This window comes from Pelobates fuscus, chromosome 10 (assembly GCF_036172605.1).
Source record: "Pelobates fuscus isolate aPelFus1 chromosome 10, aPelFus1.pri, whole genome shotgun sequence".
NCBI lineage: Eukaryota > Metazoa > Chordata > Amphibia > Anura > Pelobatidae > Pelobates > Pelobates fuscus.
Window position 1 is genome coordinate 125,336,308 of NC_086326.1, and position 20,184 is coordinate 125,356,491.

General features: G+C 35.5%; 1 protein-coding gene across 1 annotated transcript in view; it reads left to right on the forward strand.

Annotated features, from left to right (window-relative positions):
- The window catches only part of NRG3 (neuregulin 3), a 684,293-nt gene that overhangs the window by 265,786 nt on the left and 398,323 nt on the right, over positions 1-20,184 (forward strand). The gene's annotated exons all lie outside the window — the stretch shown is intronic.

A 20,184-nucleotide genomic window follows, 5' to 3' on the forward strand; every position in this document is an offset into this window, starting at 1 on the left:
TAGACATTACACGAAATCTTTAAACTCAAAAACTGAATGTGATCAACTTGCGTTGCATGATTAAAATTTGTCTTCTTGGCTAGAGAATAAATCATAATGAAGAAAAGGTTCCAAAAGAAGCAAAGGAATGTGCTTGAGAGACTCCGGTAGGGGGTAACCCACAATAATTAGATTTTATTACAAAATAGATGAACAGGTCCAAAAAGGGCCCAAGAGTCCAAAAAATGGAGATCTCTCCAATAGATAAAATAATAGTAGAACAACTTTATTGAAATATTAGAAAATGTATAATAGGAGACAATATATTACACATTAAAAAGCCTTATGGCTATGGTGAATGATGGGATCAGATAAAGTAGGTCTTAAAAGATATGCTTGACAAAGGCCCTAAGGGGTTGAAAAGTTGCTTTCTGTTCTCTGGTTCCAATAAAACTGCCTTGTTTGGAATTCATTGGAGTGCCTGGATTAGTCTCTATATTAAAAGATATGCAATCACTTTATGAGTTAAGAATAGCTTAAACTAACAACCATTTCTTAGAAGAAAGTATACAGGGTAGTATACAAGGATACAAGGATATTCCTTGATGCCATAAAGAGCCAATAAAAGGTCTCAAAAAATTAGATTAAACATTTAGAAAAAATTGCTAGAGACCACTCTTCTGGTGATATACCAGGTGGAAATGGTGAAGTAAAAAAAAGTTTCTATGAATCTAACGACCAACTTGTATTCAATTAAACGTATGATAACAAAAATATTAAAGTAGCAGACTCTTCGACATAGAGAGATAGGTACAGGATCAGAGTTGACATGTTTAGATAATATGCCCTAAATAGTTTCCTAACTAGGACTGAGTAGATCACAAAAAACTATTATGCATAACAATGAAAGCCCCATCGCCTATATATGAGCCACAATGGTATTGAATAAAAAGTTCTCCATGGTATAAAGACAAGCAAAAAAAAGACAAAGAAAAAATAGAGAATATATTATGTCCATGTATACCTCAAGAATATATCATGTCTATTTATGCTGGACTAACTTCCTTCTAATTATAAGATGTGATAATATCTGACTGCTTTAAGCCACGTCTAAAAGTGAAAGCACCAGAAAAGTAGATTGTCTGTGCTTGAGAAAATATTAAATGCTTATGTATTGTAAACTTTGAAAATGTTTTCCAATATTTTTTTTCTAATAAGTTCCTGCCTCTCTAATATGTTTTTGACTATATTCTACAGTTTATTTTTTTAAATCAGAATGTAAAAATCATTTTAAGTGTTACATCCAGAATGTCTTATTAGTCATAATGCCCACTGACATTTTCATTTCAAAGAGCAACTGCTGTATACATTAGGTGGGTTGTACTTGACATCACATAATTTTATTTTATTTAAATCGTTATGTCTTTCTGTGGTTCACATATTTTCATAAAATTTTTTGTGTGTCTCCATGCATTGTTCACTGAGTTTTCTTATGTATTCTTCTGTTTTTTTACATCCGTTTACAAAAAGAACCATGTTTTTTAGTCTAATTTATATTTTAACAATTATTATTATTTTCTTAACAAGCCTCATAAATTGTGGACCTGTTTGCTCAACTCTTGATACTATCCCTAATTGCAGAATATTTTGTTTAACATGTTCATAGATTTCTATAAACTAAACAATACAATGTGTCATCTTATCCATTATACATTTACATTACATTTTATTAACCAGACACATGACTTTGTTTGTACTCTAGCCACACATCCTAAAAATTAATGATGCCTAGTTGTTTTCTTGCTGGGACTCCATGATCCCATCTATGAGCAATACATTTAGAAAGTCCAGTGCCAGACGCAATAATACCGAATCGATGTAAAATATTCAATGGCAACAGCTGTTGTTACTTCACCCAGAATGATCATTTAAATCATAATGATTTTAAAGTAAAACTTTAACTATGAGACAGAACAGAGTGTATTGTTTATCAAGTGTTTTCTTATTCTTTATTTAAACGGACTAATTGCATTGCAAATTCAAAAATATAAAAAATGTCATTTCTGGGAGGCTAAATGTAGCCCTTCAGTGGGTAATAAAATGTGCATTGCAGAGTCCAGCAAATAAAGTACATGCTCAATGATTATCTGATGAGTTGGTATGTTTTATTGACCAAGAATGTTTTAAATATTTATTTCTCTATGAAACACACTAACCAACTATAATATTAAATATAGAAAGATAAGCTCTTACAAGGTTCGAAAGACATAAACACCAGCCTATTGTAAAAAATCGACAAAACCACTAAAGGATAACAAACAAAACAAAGAGTGCTACTGGCAAAAATATAAGGGTCGTGAATTAAAGATTAGGGTATTTGTCCTCTAAAGGATATTGCATCAGATTATTATAATGGCAACTATAAGATACAGTTTGTCTATTTGTTCCCTGCAATTTTAGAGAAAAAAATTACTTTGTATTTACTGCTTTCCTGTGGGCTTATACGTCAAGTGACCGAGGTTTAATTGGTCAATGCAGCAAAAGCGCCTCTAGTGGCCGTCAAGAAGATAGTCATAGAGATGGACAGTGTAAACATTGCAGTTTCTACATAACAGCAATGCTTTAAATCAATGTATGTATATATTAAAGGGACACTAAATTCACCTACACCACTTCATTGCACCCAACTTCATCGTACTACACCCAAACCACTTCACAGTGATGAACTGGTGTAGGTGATTTTAGTGTCCCTTTAATATATACATACATCGATTTGAACCATATAGATAAATTAAAAACAAATACATTAGAAACAAAATTCAATTTTCATAGACATTGTTTACATTTGTCAGACTGCAGGGATAAACCTTTTTTCTCCAGTTGTAGTAAATCTGGTGCTTAGAGTACTCCTTTAACCCTTGATATTTTAATATTAGGTAATCGGTAATTTGAAAAGTTTATCCAAACATATGAAATCCTTTGGAAAGCTTGGCCAACAGTATTAAATCAAGGCCTCAATAAGGAAGAGCTCATACATACAGGACAGGACACATAGGACATACTTGTATCCTTCCTGGTAAAATATTTTATAAATAAAATACATTTAGTCCAGGAAAAAGAGAACAGAATGAAAGGTACTCAACCATGCATTACCCCCTTTTACAGTTATAGAGCCAATTCCCTGACATCTCTGCCAAGTCAATGATGTACCCACAGAGGAAGACCGCTATCTGTGGTTAATCCAAAGATATGCCTCATTTTTTGCGTTTTTAATTCTTCTATTTTTCATAATTATTGAATGTCTTCTGCAGTTATCCCAATTGGTTAATGTTTAAATCTTTTTCTTTTACAGAAAAAACAGAAAAATAAAAACAATTTGTGTTTTTGTAAAGTGTATTCATAAACATTAATGTACACTAACCCCCCCCCCATCCAAAACTAGAATTAGGGCGCTCATCCACTACCATGGGTTGGGGGCACCAAGGGGGATATTATCTTCCCTCTTCCTTAAATTGTAATATCCCCCACTTACTGGTCACTGGTGGGAGGGGGTCATATATCCCACAATCAATACCACTGGTGAGGGTACCAGGGGTATTAAGTCATGGAGGATTAAAGGTACAATGTAGGCACCCAGACCACTTCAGATCATTTAAGTGGTCTGGGTGCTGTGTCCTTTTTGCATCTAGTGCGTCACGTCGCGGGGTGGAGGAGGGGGTGGAGCTCAACAATGTCTACGTAGCCACTAGTTTTAACAATTTCAAACTTTATTGTAATATGGGGAGTTTTATTAACTCAATAGGCTTTCCTTGAAGACCATCTTGTGTCAAACAAATATTATACTGCAAAAAACACTGGGTAAAGAAGGATTTTTTTCCTAGTTTGTTGCAAAATTGGAAGTGCTTCAGACTGGGTTTTTTGCCTTCTTTTGGATCAACAGCAAAAACATATGTGAGGAAGGCTGACCTTGATGGACACAAGTCTCTTTTCAGCTATGTAACTATGTAACTATGTAACACAGGTTATCAGAGTCAAATGTACACAGAATGTTATGGTGCCCCCCACTTCGCCCTCCAAAAGCATTGCATTAAAGCGTGTTTAATGAATTTTTTAACTGGACTTTGCAGGCATAAAGGTGTCTTAAAATGTATATTAATATTTGTCTACTACATACAAATGTAATAGTAAATTATCAATATATGTTTTTAAACACCTTTAAAGAGGGGTTAACATCAAAGTTAGATTATATATGAATTTTATTGTTAAGAGGATTTGCTAAGGAAAGGTATTGTTTTGCTTGTTGCAGTTAGAGTACAGTATAGGGTGTTTAGAGCACGTGGAGTTGAAGTGTTATTTGCAAAGTTGTTGCCCTTTTATGTTTTCTGTAGATCACTCAGCCAACCATGATTAAGCTGCAGAAACTGTTACATGGTGTGTATCTGCATGTGTGTCAGATGGGAAAGTATTTTTAAAGGGCCGCTGCACCCAACCAGGCCCCTACTGACAAATGCCCACCGGGTGGCCCTAAGTGCATGGTCTATCTGATGGATCCACTTACTGTTTAAGCCTGCATCAATGATCCTATAATAAAATATTGCAGGCAGAGGGCAAATGGGGCAACTTCATGTGAAAGAGGGCGGGAATGCTGTTTGCAGGGTTGCGTGTGTAAGAGGGAGGTTGTTGTGAGCTTTTGTGTGGATGGAGCTATTTGAGATGTAGTATGTGTGTGCATGTAAATATTTGCTGTATGTGGATAGAGGCTCTAGTGTGTGTTTACAAGTGCTTTAGTTTGCATTTGAGGTACAGGAGCTGTAGTGTGTGTTTGGGGGAAATTGTGGGTGTAGTGTGTGTGGGGGTTGGTGATGTAATTTGTGTGTATGTTTCATTTTAGCTGTAGTGTATGTATGCAGGAGAAGAGTAGAGACTGTTGTGTGTGTGTATTGGGGTAGATGGGCTTTTGTTTGTTGAGGGAGAGAGAGCAGCTGGGTGGGAATAAAGTTGTGGGATAGAGGGACTGTGGAGGGGGAAATTCCTTCAATGTAAATGGCTCATACAGGCTCTGGGACCCATGGGTCATGGACCACCTAACACGCACCTAACTGGGTATCCGATGACGATATATAGCCCACTGGAAACCAATCCGACCCCACTCCCCATGCAAAACTGACCCCCCCCTCCTCCCACAACCCCCCCACTCTGCCACTTCCTTCCCCACACCACTCACCCTCTCTACTCCTCCTACCACTTACCCCTTAAATCCACCTACAATACCTCACTTTAACAACTACACCCACCACTGGAGGAGCATCAACAGGATGCGACCCTCCGGCGTAATGCACTCACCGACTCCACAGTACCACACCTGACCTCGGACAACCCACAGGCATCCGTAAACCGCCACACACATGACGACGGGTAAAGATAAGCCCTGGCTTCATCCAGGACGCTCCACACGCAGAAGACCACATAGCCGCCTGACGCCTAAGGGTTCCATATCCCAAACCTGTCCTAAACCCCTTAACCCTCACCTTACACAAACGCTCCAACAGCCTCACATTCGCCACTCGTATCCACTAATAGCCCTCGAATCCAGAGGGACCCCATCCCCTTGAACAACTACACAGAGACATTCAACTGGGCCCCCCTGGGGACTTCACCTACCAATACGTTACTCGACAAGAGGCAGCCAATCCGCATCAACTGACCAAATAATTCCAACTGTTCAATGGCTTTATGGTGAACTGTACCCCTCCCTATTTCTCCTTCTATATCCCAATACAAATGATGATATAACCTGAAAATGAAGAATTTACAAAAAAATAAAAACTATGAAATGTTCTAGAAAAAATAAAAAAGTACAATGCTTTAGCTCATTGCACAGTCTCATATTGAAAACAAATGGAAATATTTAGATAAACAATCTGCATTGCATTTTTGTTTACCCTTTTAAAAATCAAATATTCAAAAGTGTTTTTGGAAAACATTCTAAATGTCAGAACACCATCCAAATACCACATTCACATTTAAGAGGTGTATCTTCACATTTTGACATTTTACATACATCTTATGTCTACTTTATTTTATTTGTCAATAACTTGATATTTTAACCCCTTAAGGACTGAGCCAAATGTACAAGTTGTGAACAAAACAAAACGTAAACAAAACCTGGCATTTGCGCTATATGTCTGTGCAACCGTAATTCACCTCTTTCATATTAAATGCACCCACACTTATTATATATAATTTTATTCAGGGGAAAAAGGGCTTTCATTTAATATCAAATATTTATTTATGAAACATAATTTAATATGAAAAAAATGGGAGAAAATAAGAAATTGTGTTATTTTTTTAGTTCTACATGACATTTTAACTGTCAATGTCATAATACTGTTTGCTTTTACTGCAATAAAATACACATATTTGTATTCAGCAAAGTCTCACGTGTAAAACAGTACCCCCTCTGTACAGGTTTTATGGTGTTTTGGGAAGTTACAGGGTCAAATATAGCGTGTTACATTTGAAATTGAAATTCGCCAGATTGGTTACGTTGCCTTTGAGACTGTATAGTAGCCCAGGAATTAAATTTACACCCATAATGGCATACCATTTGCAATAGTAGACAACCCAAGGTATTGCAAATGGGGTATGTCCAGTCTTTTTTTGTAGCCATTTGGTCACAAACACTGGCCAAAGTTAGCGTTAGTATTTGTTTGTGTGTGGAAAAATGCAAAAAACACCATTTTTGGCCAGTGTTTGTGACTAAGTGGCTACTAAAAAAGACTAGACATAGCCCATTTGCAATACCTTGGGTTGTCTACTATTGCAAATGGTATGCCATCATAGGGGTAATTTTCATTCTTGGGCTACCATAGGGTCACAAAGGCAATGTAAGCAATCTGGCGAATTTTAATGTGAAAAAAATGAAACACAAGCCTTATATTTGACGCTGTAACTTTTGAAAACACCATAATACATGGGGGGTACTGTTGTACTTGGGAGACTTTGCTGAAAACAAATATTTGTGTTTCAAAACAGTAAAAAATATCGAAGCAATAATATCGTCCGTGTAAGTGCTGTTAGTGCGTGAAAAATTCAAAAAACGTCACTTTTACTGGCGATATCATCGTTGTAATACATTTTACTGTTTTGAAACACTAATATTTGTGTTCAGCGAAGTCTCCCGAGTAAAACAGTACCCCCCATGTACAGGTTTTATGGTGTCTTGGAAAGTTATAGGGTTAAATATTGTGCTAGCAAATTAAATTCCCTATACTTTCGGCATGGGTTGTCAGGCAGGTCCCGCTAATTGTAATTAATTAGGATACCTAATTATGCAAAAATATTACATAAATATATGTGTAGAATTAATATATGTATATATATACATATGTGTGTATATATACGTATATATATATATATATATATAATTTTTTTAATATTTTTATTTATATATAGGTGTATATATATAGTGATATATACGTATATATTTATGTATATAGATATATATATTAATTCGTTCTACGTGTATTTTGATATAAATATATATATATATATTAATATCACAATACAGTTAGAACAAAATAACACACATCTATTTATTTTTTAATTATTTATTTTTAATTATTTTTTTAATTTTATTTTTTACGTATTTATATGTATTTTTTATATTATATATAAACATATATATAACAATAAATATATATATATTTATTCAGTATCAGTCTACGTGTAATTTGATATTAATATATATATATATATATATAATTATATATATATTAATAGTAAAATACACCTAGACAGTGTATGTGTGTGTATGTATATGTGTATATATATACTTAGATCATATATATATAATATATATATATGATCTAAGTATATATATATTTTTTTTACACTTATTTAATTTATTTTAATTTGATTTCCAGCCAGCAGGGGGACTAACTGTCATTACAGCATTGCTGCAGCCAGCTATACCGGCCATGTGATTGTGAGGTCCTCGCAAGGACCTCACTCTCACATGGCCCGGGGGTCCCCCCAACCGCGATCGCCGGCGACCGGGTAAGTAAAAAGAAACCGGAGGGTGTACAATTACGCCCGGCGGCGTTTAGAGCCACTTTAAAAAGGACGTAATTGTACGCCCTCCGGTTTAAAGGGTTAATTTTTGTAAAAAAAAAATAAAACTTCATATTTATAGTTATTTGCCGACCTAATAGTTTTGATTTCAACATCGTTTTACAATAGGGCATAGATTGGTACCTATATTTCATTTTTTTATAATTGGATATTTATAAAGAATAGGTATTCTTTATTTTGAAGACTCAACATTGTGTTTGTAGACAGGCTTTTCATTTGGTCCTTGAGAAAAGATTTTTATTTTTGCATTTTTGATCATGCACTACCACCATGCAGTCTATCAAAATACAAACGCACCAACAAACAAAGAAAAAAGCCATTAAATATTTTGATCTCTTCTCTGCATAACAGAAAATGGAAATCCAAGACCTTACTTTTTCATGTTTACCTAGAAATGTCACAATGAATTTGGTTTTTATAGTAAAAGCTATGCTGTTTTGTCCCTCATTTTCAAACCCTCCCAGGAAAAACAACAACACATTTTTCATTGGCAGCGTTTTCGACATTTCAACCATTTACAGCTTTATGACTAAATGTTACAATCTGAAATATGTTCATCTATACCAAATAATTGGAGTGCGTGTAATTTCAAGAGTCTATATGCTGTCAGGATGTTCATTACTAGACTTATGGGCCTTGTATAGAATAAACATTCCAGGATACTTTGAAAGATGCATTATTCATTGTATTTCCTCTGGCAGTATGTACATTTCATAGTTATTGTTGGGAAGGACTGTTCATGTGACTCTATCTGGGAAAACATTGCTAACGCTATATCTCTAATCTGAACAAGCACCGAGTAAACAGGACTCACATCAATTTGGTTTCACTGGGAGTTTTACAAGCCATAGTACCACCTTCAATTTTTGAAATAAAAGAGCATGATCTGAAACTATTTCAACTCAGCAGGACCTTGAACAAAATGGCCGCACATACAAAATCTGATTTTTTTTTTGCAAGTTGGTGAAAAAATGCTTTAACTTCAAGATATCTGCTTCAATCTGACTGGCTGGATTATTGTGACTGCTATTCAAAGATGAAGTTCATATAGTTATGTAATGCATTTTCAAAACGACTTTCAAGGAGAAATTAGTCTAGCCAATAAGGATCAAGTGCAATTTTAACCCCTTAACCCCTTCAGGACGGAGTCAATAGTGCACGTTCTGATCAAAACAAAACGTAAACAAAAACTGGAATTTGCGCTATATGTCTGTTCACCCGTAGTTCCCCTCTTTCATATTATATGCACCCACACTTATTATATATCATTTTGTTCAGGAGAAACAGGGCTTTAATTTACCATTAACTATTCATATATGGAATATAATTTATTATGAATAAAATAAAAAAAACTGTGAGAAATTTATTTATTTTTTAAAAATGTGTAGTTCCGCCTCACATTTTAGCTGTAAATGTCATAATACTGTTAGGTTTTACTGCAACAAAATGCACATATTTGTAATCAGCGATGTCTCACGAGTACAACAGTACCCCCCATTAACAGGTTTTATGTTGTTTTGGAAAGTTACAGGGTCAAATATAGAACGTTCCATTTTCAAATTGAAATTTGCCAGATTAGTAATGTTACCTTTGAGACGGTGTGGTAGCCCAGGAATGAGAATTACCCCCATAATGGCATACCATTTGAAAAAGTAGACAAGCCAAGGTATTGAAAGTGGGGTATGTTTAGTCTTTGTTAGTAGCCACTTAGTCACAAACACTGGCCAAAGTTAGCGTTCATATTTGTTTTTGTGTGAAAAAAGCAAAAAACGAATATTTGGCCAGTGTTTGTGACTAAGTGGCTACTAAGAAAGACTGGACATACCCCACTTGCAATACCTCGGGTTGTCTACTTTTGCAAATGGTATGCCATCATGGGGGTAATTCTCATTCCTGGGCTACCATACGCTCTCAAAGGCAACATAACCAATCTAGCAAATTTCAATGTGAAAAAAATGAAACGCAAGCCTTATATGTGACTCTCTAACTTTCCAAAACACCATAAAACCTGTACATGGGGGGTACTGTTATTCTCGGGAGACTTCACTAAACACAAATATTAGTGTTTTAAAACGGTAAAACATATTACAACAATAATATAGTCCATAAAAGTGCCGTTTGTTTGTAAAAAATGCAAAAAACGTCACTTTTGCTTAAAATATCATCGTTGTAATACAATTTACCAGTTTGAAACACTAATATTTGAGTTCAGCGAAGTCTCCCGAGTAAAACAGTACCCCCTATGTACAGGTTTTATGGTGTCGTGGAGTATTACAGGGTCAAATATAGTGCTTGCAAATTAAATTCTCTGCACTTTCTCCCTGTGTTGTCAGGCATGTCAATCAAATTTTAATTAATCAAATCACATAATTATGTTAAAAGATTATTTAAATATACATGTAGAATTTTAATATATATACATATATATGTATTTAAATGCTACGTGTATACTAATGTAATTTTTTATGTAATTATATGTATTTATCTATATATATATATTTGCGGTTATTTGTATTTTATATATAGATAGATATATATAGAATGCCATTCTAAGTGTATTTTGTTACCAATATATATACATTAATAACAAAATACAGTTAGAATGAAATTACATATGAATATATAATTTATATTAAATTTTGTTTCAATATTTTATTTATTTATTTTATTATTTTATTTATTTATTATTTTAATTATACGTATATATATATAATATATATATGTACATCTATTATATATATAATATATATACATATTATATATATGTAACATCATTCTAAGTGTATTTTAATGCTAATATATAATATTAAAATACACTTTGTATGACGTTACATATATATAATATGTATATATATTATATATATAATATATATACATATTATATATATATAAAAATATTTTCAATTTATTTTTTAACATGTTTAATTTCTTTTTTTATACTTTCTTACCAGCAGGGGGACTGTCTGATATTTTAGACAGTCCCCTGCAGGCAGATCCATAGCCAGCTATAGGGGGCCATGTGATCGCTCTTTGAGAGCGATCACATGGCCCCCGGGGGCCTCATTTGCCGTGGGAGGGCTGCCTGGGCTGTCAGGCAGCCCCCCAGAAGAGGATCGCGGCGGAGGTAAGTATAACTTACCTCCTGGGGCTCAAAGCCGTTACGGCGTTCCATGCCGCCGCAACGGCTTTAAAGCCCATTATAATGGGGACGGCATGGAACGCCGTAACGGCGTTAACGGGTTAAGGACCAAACTTCTGGAATAAAAGGGAATCATGACATGTCACACATGTCATGTGTCCTTAAGGAGTTAAAGCTGGTTCAAGATGACATTTTAAAAGTAGGTGTGTTTTTCATTTTTTTTATCTATGCACATCACTCAGCCGATAGTATGAATATGAACATGGGCGGGCCGCAAGCTCTCATATTGAACTGGTATCAATAGTATTTTGTGGATACCACTCACTGCCAGCAAAAGGGGTCCATCACTTGGCGGACAAAACATGAAAATAACCAAGTCTGTTAATTTAACCTAGATGAGCTAGCAGGCTTTACATATGTTAGGTACATTTATTTAAGATGTTTTGGTTTCTTAACCAAATAAATATAATACTTATATATGTAAACGTTTGCATAAATTACTTATTGAGCAGGTTTGATTTTTGAATTCCCTGCAATTTTAATGATAGTAAATAACCCTGCTAGTCATATAAAGGCCTCTCCGGATTCTCTTCCATAGATTTGAATTTACTCGAGAGATGTTTGAATATGTTGATAATTGTGTCAAGCAAATGATTTGCTTACATTAGAAGACTTTTAGATCTTCACATCAATAGATTGGATAATTTCCAGTATAATTATAAAAAAGTGTTCAGCTTGTCTCAGGCATATTGCATTATTCAATTATTGAGGAATTTTTTATTTATAGAGAGAAATATAAAAAGGTATATATTGTAATATGCGTGTGTTGTGGAAATCCAAAGCATAACATTCAAGCACAGTATGCACCAAATTACCTGAAGCTCATACATTATGCATTAAAATTACAGGCAGAGATGTCAAGATGCTTATATTAATCTTTCAAGTGAAATTAATGCTTGCATTAGATAGTATCAAATGTGTCAAATCAAATTTGCGCTGGGAATGAAGAAAGTTGCATACTGGTTGACATTTTACTTATATTGCTATAATCTTTACAATTCTTACTTCAGATGTTGACGTCCTCCATTAATGAGTCCGGTAGATCTGTTTGAGTGGGATCTGTATTTATCTGTTTATATTGGTGGGGTCCCTTTGCTACTGAAGCTGTATCTTAATTTAAAGAGGCACTCTGCGCACCACAACTACTAAAGCTCCTTGCACGGGTTATTGCGTAAAGAGTATTTGGGGGTTGCTCCACCCACAGTCTATATAGTGTATGTTGTAAACAGTTTGGCAAAAACTGGTGCTCACCAGATCCTTAAATTCAGATTGGCAAATGCAGAGTTAACTTGACCACCTAGTAAGACTTGGTTAACCTGCCACTAACACTGTCATTGCATTTATAGAAATATTACTATTGTATATACTAATTATACATTATCTGGGTTGCAGCAGAGGGACTGAGCTGAAGTGATGGCAAAGCCAGGGCAAGATTAACATAGGGGCTGATTGAGCTCTTTCTGAGTGTGAGTGTATGGGTCGCTGAGTGTGTGAGTGTATGGGTCGCTGAGTGTGTGAGTGTATGGGTCACTGAGTGTGTGAGTGTATGGGTCACTGAGTGTGTGCGTTCATGAGTCACTGAGTGTGAGTGTATGGCTCACTGTGTTTGTGTTTGAGTCACGGTGTGTGTTTGGGTCTCTGAGTGTAACTGTGTGTATGGGTATATTGCAGAATCTGTCAACTCCTTGTAAGATAAGAGCTCATTCCCTAACAGAGAATCTGCTGACCCTCTCACTCAGTAAATGATATCCTTTCTTGCACAGATTTTACATATGGCTTCTACAGCTTAATCGGTGAGCAATGTGGGTCCCAGGATAACTTTACACCGTGAAAAAAAAACTGATTGATAGATTACTACAGTGTGCTTCATTTTATAAAATTCAATAAAAAGTCCCCCCCAAATTCTCAGCACTAGGTCCATGAATTTTTATCAAATTACTTGGGATGTGGCAACTGATGGCTCTTGCATTCTAACCATACAATGAGCTGTAGTGATTCTAACCGTACAATTTGCTGTTCAGGGAACTCATCACAACATTTCTACACTACAAAAAAGACAGGCAATACATAGTGAATTTGTCAATTCCTACAGAGTTCAATGTTATAGTTGACATACTCAATGACTAGAATGTTGATAATAACGACTAGAGCATATGCTTGTATAAATTTACTTACATTTGTTTAACTGCCTACCTACTAATGCATTTTATATCTTCAAATTATATATATATATATATATATATATGTTATGGTGGGGAAAAATTGTGATTGAAAACCCCTTTCCACCTGAAGTCTGTGGATAATTAATACAATGTTAAACAAAAATCTGCACACCAGTCAAGCCATAAGACTTGTTTTTCCCACAGAAATCACACATCTGCAGTGATGTTACTACCACAAATGATTTTGGATGGGCAAATGCAAATTAGTTTAACAAAGAATCACATTTTTGCCTCATTCCATTTTAAACATTGATTCCTTTTAGTCTGTGTTTGCTGCATACAACTGCTTGGAACACAACTTAGAAAAAGATGCAAAACCAAATTTCTGTGGGAAAAGCAAGTCTTATGGCTTGACTGGTGTGCAGATTTTTGCTTAACATTGTATTAACTATATATATATTGGGATGATTCCCAGCTTTTTGTGAAAAAGTACTAAATACAAAATATATTGTAATCTAGTAAAACGAACCTCTAGGTTTGGATGTCAATATGTGTATCCCTATTGGCTTGAACCAATATATAATTATTCAACATCCATGCAAATTCCCCCAATAAGTTGGTGCCTCACTGCCTTCCCCAGTGTAATGGAGCACCCATTTAACACAGGACAGAATCTACAGAATGTATTACGTAGATTTAAAATAAAGAAAAAAAATTATCTGTTACATTACATTCACAATATTAAAGAATGGGATACTGATCTAATTTTACACTTGAACAATGGGTTGCTAAGCTCATGCATGATTGCTTGCATATTTAAGTGCTTGTCAAAGAAGGTTAGAATCTTGCGATATGTAGATAATTCTGAATGGTTTAAATGGGAAATAGCTTTAACAGTCTTAAAATCCGACTAGTAACACAAGTTGCAATATTTGTGCAGAGGGTGTCCCTTTTAAAGGATCACTCTAGGTGCCATAACAACTTCATCAGAAGGTTTCCCTTTACAGCTTATTTTCCACCAACTGTGAATTAATATCCTAGAGCAGAGGTTTTAATTTTTTTCTTAGGGGCTACTGATGACCCAAATTTATCTGCTTCCCCAAATGAACAGAATAAGGTAAGTCATAAATCCTGGGTAAATAGAAACATACAAAACTGCATAAACTACATACATTTGTAAATGTACACAATTATACATTATATTTATTTGTTAAATATATATATATTTTATAACAGGGTTCCTTTAAATTATATAGGTGCATTTCTCATCTGTACATTTGCCAGTGATGTTGTCTATATAACTGTAGAGGGAGTGACAGCACAGTGGAGTAGTAATCATTTAGTTCTGTTAACAGACTAGATTTAATGGATCACACATGTTATATAGGTAGATCAATCAAAGGGATTGAGCCAGTGATTGACTGTGCTGTGCTACAGCAGAGATATCTCTAAAATCTAGCCAGTTAGCAGCATTTCGCGAGCAGAGTTGCCTATCCCTGTGGTAGTGGTTGTGGTGATAATGATAACTAATGACAGTAATTGTGTAGCAGTCCAGAGAGGTTTCATTTCAGGATGCATGTCACTGTTTTGGAGTCTAATCCATCTTTAAAGCTCGCAAGAAAAAGAGAAGAATGCAGAGAACTGCCGTCTCAATGCTTTCACTACAAAACAAAAAGTATTTCCTGGGTCTGTCAATAACGCCGTAATTTTTTGTTAAATGTTGTGCATATGAGATCTTTGTTTTCTCCAAATTCTTTTAACGAGTAGATCATTATGAAATGTAGTGAATGCAAATAGTTTTAAGTCCCACAATTTGCAAACCACTCATCAAACATAATAAATATCAACAACAAAAAAATAGTTAAAAAAATGAAAATAAAACAAAAAAATAAATAAAAATACTATAAGTATAAAGAAGAAATATCAACAATGAGCAAAAAACACTAACTAAACACTTAGTTAGCACATAGGGTAATGGGGTACCACACAGACATAAAAAGCTTAACCATAGCTAAAGGAATGCTCTGTTTGGAGACAAACACTGCATGGACTATCCTAATTTGTCCTCTTGAACCATCTTCGTGTGTCCAGTCTAATTTCTATAATGAATCTCCCATAATCCATAAGATAATTATCTGTTGATGTAAAATTAATAAAAAAATGTTAACAAACAATTAATAGTCTCTAGCGCAGGGAGTCAACCTTCGGTACTCAAGATGTTGTGAATTACATCTCTCTTCAGGCTTTGCTCACTGTGGCAGTAAGAGCATGATGGGAGATGTAGTATGTAACATCTGGAGTGCCAAAAAATGTCTACCTCTGCTCTATACCAAATGCTAGCATCAACTTATTTGTACACATTCAGAAGACATTGTTTTCTGTATATAAATATGTATTAACAGCTGAAGGATTAAAATGCCATTCACATGTACATTTAGGCATATTGTGAACTAACCACATATAGGCACTGCTCTCCACCTGTGTTTCAGGGAATTGGAAGCAGTGCTAGGGAGTTTGATGGGAACAGCTGGTGCTGGTAATATCCTGCAGAATGTAAGCTATAAATTAGACCTCACTATGGCCTCGATTTAATATTGTTGGATACGGTTTCCAAATGATGTAATATTTTTAGGTAAACTTTTAAAATTATTTAATATTATAAAAATATTTTAAAAATGTAATATCTTTATAATTTTTTTATTTACATTCATATACATGTGTATGAATATTTCTGTATATGATATGTGTTTTGATATTTTAATATGTTAAAAAGGTAATTTGAAAAGTTTATTCAAAAATATGAAATACTTTGGGAAGCTTTTCCAACAGTATTAAATCAAGGCCTCAATAAGGAAGAGCTCATACATACAGGACAGGACACATAGGACATACTTGTATCCTTCCTGGTAAAATATTTTATAAATAAAATAAATTTAGTCCAGGAAAAAGAGAACAGAATGAAAGGTACTCAACCATGCATTACCCCCTTTTACAGTCATAGAGCCAGTTCCCTGACATCTCTGCCAAGTCAATGATGTACCCACAGAGGAAGACCGCGATCAGTGGTTAATCCAAAGATATGCCTCATTTTTTGCATTTTTAATTCTTCTATTTTTCATAATTATTGAATGTCTTCTGCAGTTATCCAAATTGGTTGATGGTTAAACCAAACATTTGCTGTATTGTTTCTTATTACCTTTATTCTTTAATATTTGTTTACCTTTTCATTTTTTACTTTCTGTTTGGCATCAAGGACTAGTACTAAGTCTACAAGAAGTTACTTATTATTTATAATAATACTGCTCCATAGTATTTTAGTGAGTACTTCAGTGATCACCCACTTTCTAAAAGGTGTGTGTGTGTGTATATATATATATATATATATATATATATATACTTTTTAAATGAAAGTTTATTTTTCTTCTCAAGAAACACAACAAAAAGAATAACTGTGAATAAAATATTAATATAGAGAAATGCTGAAAGCAATGAAACACCATTCACAGAAGACATATAATTCTCCTACGAGGCCATGAAACATATAATAATACAAGAGTTTGTACTGGTACTGTCATGATGGTGAAAAAACAGACCTTAATATAATGTATCACATGAGATAAAGTATTAAAGAGTCCAACGTCCATATTAGACCGCATATGAAATATTAATGAAGGAAGTTGGCTGTTCTAAAGGAAGAGGGAAAATCTCAATGCAACTTAACCATATTTTAGACAGAAGTCATATGTGTTAGCACACACTATGTTAGCCAATAAACCTAAAGTAAAAAGTAATTGAGCCACTGATTACATGGACTGGAACACAACAAGAACTACCCCATAGTAATACTAGTAAAGTAAGTTAGGTGTCGATGTTATAAGCAGCTTGGAGGTTGGGTGGATGCACTATGTGCATATTCCATAAATTGAGTTCTAGAGTAAAACATAGAATGTGACGGCAGATAAGAACCATTTGGCCCATCTAGTTTGCCCAATTTTCTAAATACTTTCCTTAGTCCCTGGCATTATCTTATAGTTAGGATAGCCTTACGCTTATCCCACACATGCTTAAACTCACTGTGTTAACATCTACCACTTCAGCTGGAAGGCTATTCCATGCATCCACTACCCTCTCAGTAAAATAATACTTCCCGATACTATTTATAAACCTTAATTCACTTTGTATTAGATAGGTTGACTTACAGTTACACACATTTTACATATATTTTATTAACACACTTACTTACTTACATTTGTTGTCATGGATACTTGGAAAGTGCTATAAAATGTATTTAACCAAACATCCATCCTTCTGCTTCAAGTAGTTTAGATAATGTGATGTAGGGATACCTTCGAACAATTAATGTGATAGGAACATGCTTGCAGTTATCTAAAGCAAATGTGGAAAGGATTCCATTAAGCGTAAATTAAAGAAATTATAGTTCCATGTGCTACGAGTTCAAGTGCAAGGTCAGCTTTCTGTCATGAGAGGCTTTATTCAATGTAATTGTCAAGGATGCACTCATATCAAGTCATAGAACCTTACATGGCCAGACATCATTACATTTGTTTAATCCCTTAAGGAACAATGACAATGTATGTTGTCATAAAAATTTAGTCCTTAAAGACTTGACATAGAATGCCCTACTTGTCTAGTGACAATGGAGCTTTGTACGGCTGTTCGTGAATAAATACCAGGGCATTTGAACTTGACATAGGGGATGCACCAAGTTGACATTACAGCAAAGAATGTGATTGGTCCTTAAGGAGTTTAATTGAGAGCATGGATTGGCTAAGCAATCTTAGCCAGTTTTTAGTTTGATAAGATGTTACTGAAGACAGTTTTCTAGGGAAGGTGAATTTGTAAATGCAGTCATCATATAATTGTTTTTTATTTATTTATTTATTTAAACATATTTTAGAATGTAACAAGAAAACATCCACACTAGTTATCATCTAAGAGTCTAGATCTTTGGTAACCATCAGTTGTGACACTTTTAAAGATGTGGTTGTTTAATATAACATACAAAGTTATCAGTGTGAGATGGAAACACTCCAATATATAATGTATTCACCTGATATTTAGGTGACTCAAGATTAACTACAAGTATATAATCTGGATCGATAAAACTTTAAAATATAGTTTAAATCACTTTCTACTTATGCGATAACACCAGGAGAACATACGATCTAATCTGGACAGTGAACCACCGACGACAACCGACCCTCCTCCTCTCCCTAGACGCCGAAAAGGCATTCGACCGAATACTATGGCCATACCTATTTACAACCCTTGAAAGAATGGGCTTCCCCGAAATCTTTGTAGAAACCATACAAAATATATACTCCCACCCCACAGCGAGCCTCCTCATCCCGAACGCCCACCCACCTTCCTTCACAATCTATAATGGCACACGACAGGGATGCCCCCTCTCCCCCCTTCTTTTTGCCCTATCTTTAGAACCCCTCCTCCAGAAAATACGCCAAACCGACATCATCTCCGGCATCCGGATCCGCGGAGAGGAATATAAAATCTCGGCATATGCAGACGACCTTTTATTGACGCTAACGAACCCTACGACCTCCCTGCCCCCGCTCATAACCCTTCTAGAGGATTATGCTAAAATATCGGAATACAAATTAAACATAAACAAGACCGAAGCACTACCACTCCATATCCCTAAAGACGACATAAACGCACTCAAAACAAACTACCCTTTCCGTTACGAGACACGGAGCATAAAATACTTGGGGACACCCATACCGGGAGACCTACAACTCACGTACCAACTAAACTACCCCCCACTACTAGAAAGAGCGAACCAAGACCTAGATAAATGGCAAAACCTGACCATATCGTGGCTGGGACGCCTAGCCTCGGTTAAGATGAACCTCCTACCGCGTTTCCTCTACCTATTTCAAGCCCTGCCAATCCCGATATCCAAAACAGATTTCAAAACACTACAATCCAGAATAGACAAATTCATTTGGGCAGGGAAAAAGGCCAGAATTAAACGCTCGACACTCTACATACCACATAAGAGAGGGGGCCTGGGACTCCCAAATCTATGGGACTACCATCAAGCGGCCCAATTAGCGCAGATCCAGAACCTGCACGCACCAACAGGACTCAAACTATGGGTTGACATCGAACACAATCTGTCTGGGCGGGACTTCCCCTCCTTGTACCTTTGGTTACCAAGACAAGACAGACCACAGATACCCCCCACAACACCAGCACTTATCCACTCAATTCAACTATGGGACAAAGTGACCTGCAAATATGACATTATCAACACACCATCCCCCCTAACGCCAATCCTCAGAAACAAACAATTCCAACCCGGGATGACACCCCAACACTTCGCAAGATACGAAGATAATAACCTGGTACGAATCCATCAATTTTTCCGGGGACAACAACTTTTACCCTTCACACAACTACCTAACAACACCCCATACACAACCTTCGACCACTTTAGATTCTTGCAGATACGGAGCTTCCTCACCCAACCACACAACCAACAAACAGCGACTGCCACGCTCACCACCTTCGAGAAAATGTGCATGAACACCCCAATGCAAAAAGGCCAAATATCTACCATATACGGCATCCTACACCACACCCAATCCACTGAAGCATTATCTTACACGAAGGCATGGGAACGGGATATAGGCCCCATCACTGACCCGTCAGACTGGCAAGACATTTGGG